This window comes from Scyliorhinus canicula, chromosome 8 (genome assembly GCF_902713615.1).
Source record: "Scyliorhinus canicula chromosome 8, sScyCan1.1, whole genome shotgun sequence".
Classification (NCBI taxonomy): domain Eukaryota; kingdom Metazoa; phylum Chordata; class Chondrichthyes; order Carcharhiniformes; family Scyliorhinidae; genus Scyliorhinus; species Scyliorhinus canicula.
The window spans coordinates 173,052,906-173,069,566 of record NC_052153.1 but is presented as its reverse complement, the minus strand read 5'-3'; the positions used below and the strand labels follow the sequence as shown (position 1 = coordinate 173,069,566).

Below are 16,661 nucleotides of genomic sequence, written 5' to 3'. Positions count from 1 at the left end.
ACAAGAGCATTGTAATGTCAGGTTATTCCAAGAATGCCAGTTGTCATTGCAACAGTTTGCCGCATTATTATTTAGCTATTATGTTTTGCAATAAAAATTTCTGGCTCCTGATTAAGATACATAGCGATAGTCCGAAATCGGTGTTTCAGTTGTGTTACCAGTACAGGCAAGAATGGGTGGTTCCCTAATAATTACATTCCTGTGGCAAATAAGGAGCAGCAGGTAGACAAAGGATAACAAAATGGAAGTTTATCCACTGAATATCTCCATTTTCCCGCACATGGAGGATGAGGTACAAAAGCCACAAAGCTCACAAAACCTTTGATGCAGCCCAATTCTCCATACATCAGCTTCAGACTTACACCATGCAGCATCAGAAGCCACCTTATATTCCCAGCACATCAGTCTCATCTCATGGTAAATCTCCAAAAGTCTAAATCTAAAAAAATGTCTTGCACCAAGCATGCAACTGCCACGCTTGAGACCTTGCACTTAAATGTATCAAAACATATTAATAAAGGCTGTCATTTCTTGTTTGTTCTTTTGCCCCTGAGCTGTATGGTATTGTTTTCAATCTATTTCCAATCCCTACGATCATTATGCAGTAACAAGCCACCTGCTGTGAGTGTCTTTTTAGGAAAGGGCGTCACGGTGGCACAGTGGTTAGCATTGCTGCCCCGCAGCACCAGAGACCCAGGTTCAATTCCATCCACACCTGTCTGTCTGGAAAATTGTACCAGTGGAGTTGTCCTCTTTCAGATCAGATGTGAAACTGAGGTCCCTTCAGCCTGCTTGTGTCGAAGATCCCAGGGCACTATTTGAACAAACAGCAGGGCAGATATCCCTGGTATCCTCACCAATATTTATTCCTCAATCAGCGTCGTGAAAAAAGTAACGATGATGCGATCATTATCATATTTGTGGGAGTTTGCTGTGGGCAAATTAGCTTTCGAGCTTCACCCATTATAAAAGTGATTACAGTTCAAAAGTGCTTAATTGGCTGTAAAGCACTTCAAGACATCCAGTGGTAGTGAAAAGCAGCATTTAAATCCAGAATTTACATATTGAATCAAGATGTCTTCAGCATTTTCAACAAGTAATCATTCGCTGATGATTTAATTTTAGGGCTGGAATATGAGATGCATCCAGATACTTAAAAATAAAAAGCAGTAACATGTGCATGATGCTGGGTCCCCAAACAGGAGCAGTTGAACAATGAAACCATTTCCATTCAACGAGAAATCCATTCAGAATAGCCCAACATGAAAGCTGAGGAGAAATGTTTCAACCAGTTTTCACTTAATTCAAAGAATGCCTATTCTTTTCAGTTTTCTCACATACTGTGTAACTCCTCAAAATTACATTGTTCGATTTTATCCCTCCCCCTCTCCACCGCTGGTGAAATCTTTTGTCGTCTGGAAAGTTGTGACATTATAATGCTTCCCTTGCTGGCCTCCCTGTTTCTATCCTTCACAAACTGCAATTAATAACTAAACTCTGTGATCTTAAACCATTTCTACACACAGTTCGGTATTCACATCAGCTCTGTCACTGCTCATTGCTGTGCTCTAACAAATTAATGTCAGCATCCTCATGCATTGCCTTGGCATTATTTAAGGATGTTTTTCTTATAACGCACTCTAGTCTGTGTTGTATTATCTCTTTCTAGACTAATACAAACAAAGCTGAAGCCATAGAGGTTGCGCACAGAGGTTTAATGGAGGCTTCCTCTTACTGTTGAAATATCCCTATTTTTTGTGTTCAATTTACCTCACAATAAACAATAACATTTTATTACGGTTATGGATGGGCAGGGGTATTAATTTAAACAGCCCTGATTTCTACTCTTATTATCTGTATGTAAGCAGAAGGTGCTTTTGATTTCTAATTTCCCCCTTAATTAGTGGCAGCGTATTTCCCAACCTTTCAGTTTGGATCTGTTCTAATCCTCTATTAATAATCTCACCGCAAACTCGAGATTAAATAAATTAAGAGGGTTGATTTTTTTTCCACACAAAGCCCGGGAAAGAGGTTTTGCAACATCTGCCCGTTTTGCATTCATACAACAGAAGAGAGAGAAGGGGAAGAAAGGGGTCAGGGCCTTAGAATTATGGTTTTAAGTGAGATCAGTGTCCAGAAACAATAGACCAATGGTGCATTCCTTCAGTGGATAGCAGGCTCACTGTTGCAGGCAGACCTGTCTTTCCAGAAGCAAGGACTTCCAGTGTTGGAGAAGACACATACAAATGAATTAGTCTTGAAGCTCAAATGCAGAACGTACAATGTCCTAGTGGATCACAGTGCAGATATGGACCAGGCAAGTTACCTGGATGGAGCTCTTTCTGCTGCTACCTGATCGATGGTAAAATGATTGAAAAAGAAAGTCTGATTGCCTGGAATCCTACTTCTCTTCTGAGGTCAGACAGTGAGTGAAGCCAAACGTTAAAAACAGTATAATTGAAGTTCAAACAGCTCAATGTCTCAGTCATGTGACAGGGTGGCTTTGGCTTGAGCTGTTGGGCTAGCAAGGCCCCTGATTGAAACCCATTGTACTTCAGGGCGGGTAACAGTGGTGTCATTAGCACCACATTAGAGATTAGGAGTTACAAACAGCTGGCCTTTGCCCACAGCTGGTTAGGGGCAGTCATCGCATCTGTTAATTCATTTTGTTGACTTGGCTGAAATGTTTATACAATGCAAGAGGTGTGGCATTCCAGCGCAGTGATAGGCAACCTAGTCTGGTGAGTTGGCTGGATAAGGGGTCCTCCTTCATGTCAGTGGATTGCAAGATCAAAATTGGGCATGTCCACTAACCATGACCCCATGAATAAGATTGACTACATTTAACGCGTGCAAAATATGCTTAACGAGTTACAGAAAAGGCTTAATCATTCACATATTAATAGAACTATCAAGTTAAAATGGTATAAGCAAAGTAAGTATTTCTGCTTTAATTGGACCCAGAGGGAATGCAGGGCTCTCACAATCAATGTTGCGTGCAATCAGCATGCGCCGCACTTTGTGGTGATATGCATCACTATAAATACACAATACAGGGGTTAATGTAAATACACATAGACTAGATAGACACCAGAGGGAGCACCAGAGACATGACACACAGACATTCAACCAATAGGCCATTAAGATAGGACACGACCAATGGGCATTCACGACACACACAGAGGTGATACTACCACAGGGGGGCATTACACCAACCCATATATAAGGACACAGCACACATGATCTTTCTCTTTCCAGTGGAGTCACTCAGTGAGTACACAGGGTTGATTTGAAGCACATCACACCCACCACGTGGATTGTAGCAGACTGGTTTGTCAGTCTGAGTAGCTATAGCAGGATTAACAGGAGAGTCGAATCCAAGTAGGAGAATCATTAACAGTTTAATAAATGTGTTAAAGCTGTCTCCAAGTCTGAACCTTCCTTTGTCAGAGTGCATATCAAGGAAGCAGCTTATGCTACGTCAAGAGCATAACAAAACATACTTCACTTACGCTTTCTTTACGTGCAGGAAAAAAACTATGCGAATGGAAACCAGTTGAATCTGGCAACACTGAACATGGGCAGTGGTCAACCAAATGTCTCATGGGCTGTACTCAGATGTCTGATGGGTTGCAGGTCTGCCCACCATTGGCCGAAAGCCAAAATACTGAATACGTTGAAAATCTGAAAAAAAAATAGAAAGTGCTGGAAAAACTCACCAGGTCGGCCAGCACCTATAGAGAGATTTGGGGGCGATTCTCCCATCGGACGACTAAGTGCCAACGCCGGCGTAAAAACGCGAGTGTCGGCGCCCGTTCTGAGACCTGATTCTCCGGGCTACAGTGGGGTAGCACGGCGCTGGAGTGGCCTACGCCGCTCCAGATGCCGATCCTAGTGTGAACCCGGCGCCGCAGAGTCCGCGCATGTGCAGTTGGGCCAGCGCCAACTAGCACATGCACTGTGTCCTTCTTCCCCACGCCGGCCCCGACACCAAATCGCGCAGGGCTACAGGAGCCGGTGCAGAGGAAAGGAGGCCCCCCGATCGTGGGCCAGGCGACTACGGAGGCCCTCCCCTCTACCGGGTCAAACCCACCTCCCCCACACAGGCCGCCCCCGGACCCATCAGCACTGAGGTCCGCCGGCTCAGAAGTTGTTAAAACAGTGTCGGCGGGATCGACTTTTTGGTGATGGCCGCTTGGCCCATCCGGACCAGAGAATCGGCGCGCCGGCCCGGGCCAGAGAGTCAGCATATACCCAGACCGGCGCCGTGCCGACCACGTGGGCCCCAGTGGCGCCGATTCTCCACTCTGCGGAGAATCGCGTGTCGGCATCGGGGCGGCGTGGCGCGATTCGCGCGGCCCGCCGGTGATTCTCTGACCCGGCGGGGCGGTTGGAGAATTCCGCCCAGGGTTAATGGGCTCGATTTTCCCATATTTTTTCAAAGTGCCTGACTCTGACTGAAATCCAGCGTGTAGCTCTCCAGCTGCAGAGCCAAGTTTTTGGTCCAGGTTGCGAACCTCTCTGAAAAATAAAATTCATGGTTCATGCCATCATTGTGGCAGGGTGGGGCCTGATAGAACCGGCGAGGCTAGCTCCACAGAGATTGTGGAACCCTGATCAGCATCAGAAAATAAAGCTCTCCCAAACCCCCCCCCCCCCAAAAGGAAACGGAGGACCACCCCAACCTCCCCCTCCCACCCCCCCCCCCCCCCACCCCAACACAAGCAGTAGGGGCTGACGCCTCTTCCCAACTCCAATATCAGCATCGGAGGCTCTTACCACCACCACCCCATGCATCAGAATTGAGGGCTCCGCACCCACAACAACAATAACACAAACCCCGCCCCCAGTGGAGCTCCAGCCCTGGCACTGCCCCATGGATGTGTTGGTACTGCAGAATTGGCATTGACATGTTCCAATGCCAGAGGTCAGTGCCAGGGAACAGTGCCACTGCACTGCCTTGGCATGCCCCTCTCCTACCGGGAGTTATACTTACTTTTGCACCACTCCTTTTCCAGAACCTGTCGCACGAATAATCAGTAAGGGGAGATCACGTGGCGGGGGTTTCGCTCAGTATATTAAAATGTATTTGAATTAGGTTCCTACTCTTTTGGGTGTCTCTGGTGGTGGTGGGGGGGGGGGGGGGGGGGGGGGGGCGGTGTCTCTGATGGAGCTTTGACGGGGGTGGGGAGCTGCAAGGGTGGGGTGGGGACATGCATGGGGACCGAATTTCCATTATGTGTGGGAGGGAGGCCTTCCATTGGGGGGGCATCTCCATTAGGTACTGACCTACTTGACACACCACAGCATCCACTACATCAAGGCCATGCTTGAAAATACCTGCACCAATTTGCGCCCACGTGAATTCCGGCTGAGAGGACTGGAGCATCACAGGGGGCTGGAGAATTGGGTTTTCAACCCTTAATCAGATGTAGATGGATACAGATGACCCATCTGCATCTTTCAGCTGGCACAGGGCATCCACTGCCACTGCTAGTGGAGGCATTGGGCCTGTTTTTAGGCCTCCAGTTGACTCTCTGATGGACCGGTAAAGGCGGCAAGCAGCGGAGAATCCATTGCCCCGTGTATGGAAGGTTTCAGTTGCTTGTATTTTAACCATGAGGCTCAACTTGATTGTCTTTTTCTTCTCGATGCTTGTGTGGCCTTCCTGCACAAAACCCTTGTTTCAGCCCTGTCTAGCCTGCAACCAATGAGATGCTGCAAAGAAAAAAGTTGTCAAGTGTGGTACAGTGAGGATGGGAGAGGGCAGCTGGCAATATAATGGCTAAACCCCTCACAGATAAAGCAATATGTATAGGTTAGAAAGAATTTTTATAACATATTTTGCTCCTGATTGCTTCAATATCTTGACTTTCTTTCAACAGGCACTCAAGTCAATAACAGTTTGGGGAATCTGGGGTTGATGCCAGGCAACAACCGTGAGTCTATTCCTTTGTTCTCAGAGCAATTTAAGCGTTTTGTTTTCCGTTACTGTTTTCATTGTGTTTACAGGTAAACAAGTGTTCATTCTGTTAGAAGGTTTATTAGTATTCTTTCTTGAACTAAATTGTTAATTTTATAATCTGGTTTTATACCCTCGTGAGGCAGTGGAAAAATTGATTTACAGTGCAGTGAGAAACACTTTTGGATTGCTGATAAAATATTGAACAATATATTTAATAACTAAAGATTAGGAAAGGTTTGCAGACTTCTGCCAATGTACCCTCTGCTGCACTGCTAAGCTCTGCCAATGAGGAATGCATAAATATCTACCCCCTAGGTCTGTCTTAAATTACCTCATCCAAGTGCCATCAGAATTGGAATCACTGTCCCTATGTCATGGTATCGTAGCCCTTATATGCCAAATGCCACCAGCTGAACGCTATGTGGATGTAGTCAGTGTTCAAAATATAGGATTTGGCCCATGATTATGATAAACTAGTCAAATAACTTGACAGAATTCTACCTCCAGACACCTACACGAAGACGGTTTACTTGGGAAAGGCTTTCCTAGACTGGTGGGCAATACAAATCCCAGTTTCACTCATTGCTTTCTGCTAGATTATTGGGGAAGGGGTGCAGTGAGAGAGGGAAGGTACCTTCGCCCAAAACTGTTCTGAGAAATGCTTTTAAAAAAAAAAAAAATGATGATGCAAGAATTCAGCAGCAAAGTTGAAATAATCTGTGCAGTGACACGAAAAATGTACAGAATCACATTCTCATTTTGCTGGGCTTTCTTACTTTAATTGAAGTCAATTTATGACACTGCCTACACCAGAATTTCTAAAGCAAATCCCATGTCACTTTATTCTTTGCCAAACTTTAGTGACAATTGTTTTGCTTTGAATAATTGAATATAATTGCCTTTTGCCCAAGCATATCTAAAGCGTAAGAATACTTTGGGACAAGATGTCCACACTTGTTGACCTTTCCCACCATTTTAAGCCATCAAGAATAGCTGTCGAAACTATAACTGCCCTGAATGGTAGAACTGGGACACCTACAGATTCTGAACTCATGGGAAGGTCTAAAGGGCTGCATAAGCTCTGAAGATAACATATGATTAAACCATAGAAACACATTTTACACAGCAATAGGTGCAAGCCTCACATTGCAGTCGTTTCTTTTTGCTCTCTTCAATGTACGAAAGAGCTGACCTGTCATGAGGCGCAGGTTCATGGGCATGAGCAACTCATATGAATAGCCATTCTTCTGGTATGAGCCAGGATATAGACTGTTAGGAGTTTGCTTGAGCACTGAGAACAGTCCATACTGTCTTCACTCATACATATATGTCTATATACTGAAGCATTGAATATCATTTCAGCCGAGTGGATATTTCTTCTGCGTGCTCCCTCGTTCATTCTTCTAAGAGGACTATGTTATTCTCTAAGTCTGAATAAAGATTGTAGACTTCCAGTTAACACAAATACTTTATTCAGTGGGTTTGTTCTGTTTCCAAGAGCTTAACTAGATACAATACAGTCAAGAGGTATGGCCAGTGAAGCTAAAGTAAACTGCCTATGCTGAGCTGTCTCTGTCTGCTGCTGCTCACTAGACCTGTGCTTCTGAAAGAGGCGGATCCTGCCTTGGGCTGGACCCTTTATACCCGTCTCTGATGCCCTCTAGTGATGCTGTGGCTGTTACATCTGTCTGCAGTCCCTGGTGTATGTGCAGATGTATGTACAGATCACTACAAGGACTTTGGAACCTTTGTAACTATCTTAGATATAATGATAAATAGCTTTACTTTTGAGTCTGACTGGCTAATAAACAATGCCTAACTCACTTTGTAAGATATTTGATGTACCACATGGCTAACGATGACAGATTTTACTTCTTGTCATATATAGTAGTGTAAAAATTACAGTTGAAAATATCAGCAGTTGCACACACAATGCATCCCCATGGCATTTGCATCTGATGTGTAAGCAGAAATGTTCACCAATTGCAAATACCTCCCACACTGGGATAATGACTACGTTTTCAATTTATAAAAGACATGTATTCCTTTCATATCTGAAGATACTCCACTGAAAAGTGCTTTGTGATATCACTTTGTTGTGCTCGTGGCATATAATTTTTATTTCCATGTTATCTTCATATACAAATAATTTGAAATGGAAGTTCAGTGCAGAATTGTAGGGCAGCACGGTAGCATTGTGGATAGCACAATCGCTTCACAGCTCCAAGGTCCCAGGTTCGATTCTGACTTGGGTCACTGTCTGTGCGGAGTCTGCACATCCTCCCCGTGTGTGCGTGGGTTTCCTCCGGATGCTCCGGTTTCCTCCCACAGTCCAAAGATGTGCAGGTTAGGTGGATTGGCCATGATAAATTGCCCCTAGTGTCCAAAATTGCCCTTAGTGTTGGGTGGGGTTACTGGGTTATGGGGATAGGGTGAAGGTGTTAACCTTGGGTAGGGTGCTCTTTCCAGGAGCTGGTGCAGACTCGATGGGCCGAATGGCCTCCTTCTGCACTGGATATTCTATGATCTAAGAGCAAAGCTAATTCTTCTGGGGCAGGGTGTGGTGAGTGGTTGAAGAATCCCTGATTGGAGACCCATTGGAATCTAAATGAGGCAGCAGATCCTTGCGTGGCTGAGTTTCTTGTGAGATATCATCACTGGACTTGTAAGTCTGACACACCGCCTTGACATCTGGAATCATGAAACAAAATGAAGGGAGAACAAAATAGCAAGGAGTCATTAGGTTAGGTTGCCAACAGGTTAGATGGGACCCATATCATCAGTCATCTAAATCAAGCCGTTGATAAGGCACCGGCAAGCCAAAAAAGTGATAAGTTAGGCACGGTTCCAGAAAAAAACGAAAAGCAGCACTTTTGTGAGAACGGAACAGGAAAAGATCCACCTGCTGTGTGACATCAGCAATTCTCGCTCTTCAATAGCAATCTCAGGTTTGATTATCTCCACGTTTCTGTGCAACTGTCAAATCCTGTTTAGGTGATTGAAGAATTTGCCCAAATAAACTTGTTTGTGAAGAATATTCTTTCATCATCAGAAATGCACAATGGTAACTTTCACTGCTGAGCGAACTTAGGCAGAGGGAAATAAAATTCCACTGGCGCTACGGAAACTGAAGTTGATTCCTGTGGGGACTGGCAGCACCATGGGCCAATACCTGCACAGTTTTCTTTTCCATTTATAACATTGATGTTCTAGAAACAGTGCTACGTGAATTAATTTTTCCCTGTAAAGTTCCTGTGTGCACTGTTTTAACTGTTTACCAGCCTGTTCATTTTGAACTGTTTCATGACTTCATGAAAATTAATGTACAAATGCATTTCGGCTGGCACATTAACCAGAGCATTAAAAATAGCACTCTGTGACACTTCAGCTGCTGTGAGATATATTGGTAATAATTTTCTGCTATTTAGATTCTTATATGGTATTAATTATAAGAACTGCTTACTGACATCCTTTCAGAATAAATGGATGTTGATCTGATTTTTTTAAAATGCGTATTGAATCCTGGAAATGATGGCAAAGAATTATACCTTACAATGCCTCATTTGTTTTTAGGCCATGACTTAGTGGCCGCATTAGCTGCGGGCACAAATCCCATAGTGACCGCCAAATCTTGCTGGATGCCAAAAACGTGATTTGCGCCCGTGAGATTTTGGTTTTGAATCTTCCTCGCCTCCACCTCCAATAACGTGATCAGGTTCACACCCAGGAAGGGTTTGAGCCTGATTTGCACACACTAGAATACAATTTACGGGATTGACACCATTAGTTCTGACCTCAATGTATCAGCCCTCCCAGCCGGCATGATGTCACTCCAGCACGAATCACTACTGGTTTTCAAAAATGAATATCAGTAATGATGACCATGCCGGGGGCTTCCGGGTGGTGAGGGACATGGTCACCAAGAATTAGTCCTCTGGGGAGTCCTATTGTCGAGGGGTTCCCTTTATGTGTGATGGGAGTGGGTGGATGCGTCCCGATGCTTTCCCCTTGACAACTCTTTCAGGCCCTGTCGGAGTGACAGTGCAAACCACGCCCTTGGAGACTCAGCACAGAGAACTTATCGAAAAAATTGTACTGTGCATTTGGAGAGCTATTAGCCCGTTTTCAGACTGAAACTGACACTCTGACAAATTTTGGGATGATTCCACCCATAGATTTCTCTCTCTCCGCTATTTTCACAGAGGCATCAACTTGTTTCTTCAAAATGGGTTTGCACCGACGTTAAAATGGAGAAAAATTTGATCTGTATGCACAAAGCATATGCAAAACAGTCGCCGCAACAATGAACTAATTATGCATTTTTTGTATGTTTCAAATCCAGTATGTTATGTGTATTTTACCATTTTAAATTTGTAACCCGAGAGTTGGATTGGATTTGTTTATTGTGAAAAGTATTTTTCTGCGAGCAGCTCAACAGATCATGAAGTACATGGGAAGAAAAGGGAATAAAAGAAAATACATAATAGGGCAACACAAGATATACAATGTAACTACATAAGCACTGGCATCGGATGAAGCATACGGGGTGTAGTGTTAATGAGGTCAGTCCATAAGAGGGGCATTTAGGAGTCTGGTGACAGTGGGGAAGAAGCTGTTTTTGAGTCTGTTTGTGCATGTTCTCAGACTTATGTATCTATTTGGAATTTAATTTAATGGAGTATTGAATTTAAAAGAAAACAATTCTTACTTACAGGACATTCTGGTATAGCAAGCAATTAAGAAGGCACATGGTATGTTTGCCTTTATTGTAAGGGGGTTGGAGTGTATGACTAAGAAAGTCTTGCTGCAATAATGCAGGGCTTTGGTGAGACTGCATAAGGAGCACTAGGGATAGTTTTGGTGTCCACACCTAAGAAGCAATATACTTGTCTCAAAATGGGGTGCCACAAATGCTTGATTCCTAGGATGGGTGGGGTATTCTGTGTGGATACACTGAATGGCGTACCGTTCTCTGGAGTTCAGGAAAATGAGAGGTAATCCATTTAAATGTATAGAATTCTAAGAGGACTGAACAGGGTTGATTTTGAGAGGTTGCTTCCCCTGGTTGGCAAGTCTAGAAGTAGGGTTCATTATCTTAGAACAAGAGCTTAGCCATTTTGGACGGAGAGGAGAAGAAATTTCCTCGGTCGGGGGGTGAGGGGTTTTGAATCCTCGCAATCCACAGCCGGGTGTTCAAGAAATGTATTTATTTGTTAAGTGTATTCAAGATTGGGATCAATAGATTTTTGGACATTAAGGAGGATGAAGATGGGGCAAGAAAGCAATGATGTATTGAACGATCAACCACCATCTCAGAGAATAATGAAGCAGGCTGAAGCTACCTTCTACTTTGGAAAAAGCAAGGTAGTAATGACCTTAGTACATTTTCTTTTGGCAAATTACAAGATTTCTTTAAAAATTTGTTGACGGGATGTGGGCGTCGCTGGCTGGGCCAGCATTTATTGCCCATCCCTGAGAGCATTTAAGAGTCAAGTATATCAGTGTGGATCTGGAGTCACATATCGATCAGACCAGGTAAGAACGACAGATTTCCTTCCCTAAAGGAGTTTAGTGAACCAGATGGGTTTTTACAACAATCAACATTGGTTTCATGGTCATCTTCAGACTTTTAATTCCAGATACTTTTTTAAAAATTGAATTCAAATTTCACCATCTGCCCTGGCGGAATTTGAGCCTGAGCCCCTACAGCGTGACTCTGGGTCTCTGGATAACTCGTCCAGTGACAATACCAGTATGCCTCTGTTCCCCCATTTGTGCTCTGTGGAGTTGAAATTTCTATTTTTCTTTCAAGTAACCCTGTACGAATGAATCAGGCATTTACTGAAGTAAGCTTCTGGTGCTGTACTGCAAATTTAAATGATTGCCATGGACACGGAGCAGGCTATAGTTACAGAATACAGTTTTTTGCTGCAATAACAGAGTATGTCAAGATGGAAGTAAAAGGCCAAATCAACTGTCCTTTGCAAATAATAGCAAACTACTGCAGATGCCGGAAATCTGAAATAATAACAGAAAACTGCTGGAACAGCTCAGCAGGTTTGGCAGCAACTGTGGAGAGGAAAACAGAGTTAAAGCTACGAGTCTGCATGACTCTCTTTCAGAGCTTAATTAAGGATGGAAGAATCATGTGGGGAGCCAGTGGCGTAGTGGTGTTGCCACGGGACTAGCAATCCAGAGAACCATGCTCTGGAGACATGGGTTTGAATCCCACCAATGCAGGGAAAAATATAAGGAAAGTAGGAAGGAACTTAATAAAAATCTGGAATTAAAAGTCTAATGACGACCATGAAACCATTGTCAATTGTTGCAAAAACCCATCTGGCTCTCTAATGCCCTTTAGTCAAGGAAGTTGGCTGTCTTTACCTGGTCTAGCAGACATGTAACTCCAGACCCGCAACAATGTATTTGACTTGAAAATGCCCTCAGGGATGGGCAACAAATGTTGGCCCAGCCAGTGATGAATAACAAAAAGGATAAGAAAAAAAAAGGCCCATGCAGATAAATTGAATGGCACGGCTTACATTGTCTGAAGTCTAGGAAAATTAAAGGTGAGTTTATAAAGTTTAATGATTCGTTTAACTATATTACGGGAAGGTAAAGGTGCTTGCCAAGGGTTTGGAAGCTAGTTAGTGCTTTCGCAGACAGATTATCGGATACCTGCTTCAAAATAATCCTCCACTGTCAGCCACCATGAATAAAAAGAGGAAATTTTAATATCACAAATGCAGTTTGGAACCCCATGGATCAGGTGGAACGTTGGTTTTACAGTCCATGCAGTTAGGGAAGTTTACACCAATCACATCAATCAGGAAACTGACAGGGATTGGGCGGCACCGTTTTTGCAATGCTCCACCTCTTCAAAAACAGTACGCCGCCGCTGTATTGACGGCCTCAGGACATCACCTGAGTCACTCCCCCAATGCTCCACCCCCGATGGGCCATGCCTCCGATGATGTGGAACACTTGTGCTCACACCATTCGGGAACCTTGCATGGTAGCTGCGGACTAGTCCAGCGCCGCCAAAGTCGGGGGGGGGGGGGGGGGGGGGGGGGGGGGGGGGGGGGGGGAGCCATACCGTTAACATTGGGGACTTCAGCGGGGACTAGGGGCACTAGTTGGAAGTGGTCCGGGGGTGGCTAGGTTGGCTACAGGGGAGGCAGTTTTTTGGCAGGCCAGGGCGCAAAGCCAGATGGCTCCTGCAGCCATAGCCCAATATTTTCCCACAGACAAAATTATCCCTGTACATGGTCAAAATTAAGGTGATGTTGAAGATTTACTCTTACCGAATGTGGGTGATACTGGCATTCATTGGTCTGTGGGCATAAAGAGTTAACCACATGTTGTGCAACGTGAAATATATGTACGCCAGATAACAGGTTATCCTCTGTATAAGGTGTGAATAGACCAATCAAGTTTCAGTAACAGTGCAGAAGCTTTCATGGTTATTTTTTTCTTGCTCTCATATCCCTAAATTTATTGAAGCCAGTTTCGCAATTTACCATTGATGGGATTTGAGCTTATGACCATGGACTGCTAGTTCAGCCCCAGTATAGCCTTGTGAATATCTAGGCTGTTAAAACATCTCAAATTACTTTAGCACAAAACTGAACTACATTGGGAGTGCAACAATCTGATTGCTTGGGAAACAGGGGTGCTGTTCTATGTCAACTGGAATTAAAAAGATCAATCAGGTCAATGAAAGTCAACCTATTCTTTAATAATTTTGATTGAAAGAAAGATAAAGATTTGCACCTTTCACGACCTCAGGATATCCCAAAGCACACTGGAGCCAATTAAGTACTTCTCAAAGTGCAGCGACTGGCATAATGTAAGACAGTTGTGTTTGCTGCGACCATAACTGCATGAGGTGCATTCACTGGACATATGGTCACAATCCCTATCACTGCCAGTAAACCCACAGGTAGCTGCTTGGAGCAAAGAGCAGGACAATCCATAATATGCAACAATGTAAGGATATTTTAACAAGGGCAGCATCAATAAAACGTGTTCTCTCTCACGCGTGTTAAGGATTGTAGTTTTCTCAGAATACTGAACCCCTGCTATGATCAGGTGAAGATAGATGCAAGGACTCTTTTCCCACTCCTCAATTGATTGTAACAGTTTTTTAAAAATTTATAATGATGAATGTTCCATTTCAGTGTATGCACTTAACTGTTTAGATGCTGATTGCAAAGAACTCATTCCAGCGGCCTTTCTTGAGTTGAAGCCCAAGAAGGATTAGTTTACATTGCGCAAAAAAAACCCCACCCAGTCAAAGATGTAAAATATTTTTAAAATGCAAACACACGTCTTGACAATCTCAACACTCCCACAGACACAAATAACAAGCTGTAGAGTGAAGATTAACGATTGAATGATGAATGGCAAATAAAGCTCACTGATCACGAAACCTTCAATGTTGCTCAAGATTGAGACAGATGTTTAAATTGCAGTCCTTGATTCTCCTGGAAACATCATATTGGAATTTGAAGTCTTCAGAATGTCTTTGTTTGCTGTCCCCAGTATGATATAAACTTTAGTGGATAGAGAGAGAGAGAGGCATGCAGCCTTGTGCTGTTTTCAAGTGTTGCCCTTGTTTTGTTAACGGGATACGGAATTGAATTTGATTTGATTTATTGTCACATGTACCAAGGTATAGTGAAAAGTATTGTTCTGCGTATTGTCCAGACAGATCACTCCATACATGAAAAAGCATAGGACGTAGAACAGTACAGCACAGAACAGGCCCTTCGGCCCTCGATGTTGTGCCGAGCAATGATCACCCTACTTAAACCCACGTAACCCGTATACCCGTAACCCAACAATCCCCCCATTAACCTTACACTATGGGCAATTTAGCATGGCCAATCCACCTAACCCGCACATCTTTGGACTGTGGGAGGAAACCGGAGCACCCGGAGGAAACCCACGCACACACGGGGAGGACGTGCAGACTCCACACAGACAGTGACCCAGCCGGGAATCGAACCTGGGACCCTGGAGCTGTGAAGCATTGATGCTAACCACCATGCGACCGTGAGGCCCCCGACTACATGCACAACTACACAATGTAAATGCATTGATACAGGCATCAAGCGAGCACATGGTGTGTCGTATTACTCAGTAGAGAAGATGCGTGAAGAGATCAGTTCAGTCCATAAGAGGGTCATTCAGGAGTCAGGAAACAGTGGGAAGAAACTGTTTTAAATCAGTTAGTGTGTGTTCTCAGACTTTTGTATCTCCTGCCTGATGGAAGATGTTGGAAGAGATATTAACCCGGGTAAGAGGGGTCTTTGATTATGCTGCCTCGTTTCCCAAGGCAGCGGGAGGTGTAGGGAGAGCCAATTTTAAAGAGCGCGGAGAGAGAGGCGAGACTTCATTAGAGTGTGGAGAGAGAGGGGTGAGATTTCAATAAAGAGTGCGGAGCGAGAGGGCGAGAATTCAATAAAGAGCATGGAGAGAGAGGCGAGACTTCATTAAAGAGCGCGGAGAGAGAGGTGAGAATTCATTAAAGAGCACGGAGAGAGAGGCGAGGCTTCATTAAAGAGCGCGGAGAGAGAGGCAAGACTTCATTAAAGAGCGCAGAGAGAGAGGGTGAGACTTCATTAAAGAGCACGGAGAGAGAGGCGAGACTTCATTAAAGAGCACGGAGAGAGAGAGGGCGAGACTTCATTAAAGAGCGCAGAGAGAAAGGCAGGACTTCATTAAGGAGCACGGAGAGAGAGGGTGAGACTTCATTAAGGAGCACGGAGAGAGAGGGCGAGACTTCATTAAGGAGCGCAGAGAGAAAGGCGGGACTTCATTAAGGAGAACGGAGAGAGAGGGCGAGACTTCATTAAGGAGAACGGAGAGAGAGGGTGAGACTTCATTAAGGAGCACGGAGAGAGAGGGCGAGACTTCATTAAGGAGAACGGAGAGAGAGGGCGAGACACTCCTCGGGAGCGGAGTTTTCAGAAAAAACTGAAAAGTGACATCACAGAAAAGCTGTGACCTGATTGGCTGGTAGGGAATCTGCACTAAATTTAAAAATTTAACATTGTTAAACTAATTAAACATAATTAATTAATTACTTAATCATAATCATAATTTAGAGGGGTAGCCAAGTCAGAGACCAGAGAGTATTGTATTTAGCATTTACATTTATAGTAAAAATCTAGTGCCAGGAAACATAGAGTTCACAGGAACATTTTAAAAACATTTATTTTTTCAATTTAATTTCTTAATTAGGTAACGCAATGTCAATTTAGAGGGGTGCAGTGCTCTGACTGTGAGATGTGGCAGGTCTGGAGGCTTCCAGTGTCCTGGATGGCTACATCTGCAGAAAGTGCACCCAACTCGGCCTCCTCACAGACCGCATGGTTCGGTTGGAGCAGCAGTTGGATGCACTTAGGAGCATGCAGGTGGCGGAAAGCGTCATAGATAGCAGTTATATAAATGTGGTCACGCCCAAGGTGCAGGCACAGAGATGGGTGACCACCAGAAGGGGAAGGCAGTCAGTGCAGGAATCCACTGTGGTTGTCCCCCTCTTGAACAGGTATATCCCTTTGGATACTGTCGGGGGGGATAGCCTATCAGGGGAAAACAGCAGCAGCCAGAGCAGTAGTACCACGGCTGGCTCTGATGTTCAGAAGGGAGGGTCAAAGCGCAGAAGAGCAATAGTCATAGGGGACTCGAT

At 44.3% G+C, this 16,661-nt stretch overlaps 1 protein-coding gene across 16 annotated transcripts in view; it reads left to right on the top strand.

Annotated features, from left to right (window-relative positions):
* tenm3 (teneurin transmembrane protein 3) overlaps positions 1-16,661 on the top strand; it is a 4,148,867-nt gene that overhangs the window by 1,331,207 nt on the left and 2,800,999 nt on the right. For all 16 annotated transcript variants that reach the window (XM_038805737.1, XM_038805738.1, XM_038805732.1 and 13 more), the window contains exon 4: positions 5,886-5,939. The gene's annotated coding sequence lies outside the window, so the exon portion shown is untranslated. The remainder of the gene's footprint in view (positions 1-5,885; positions 5,940-16,661) is intronic.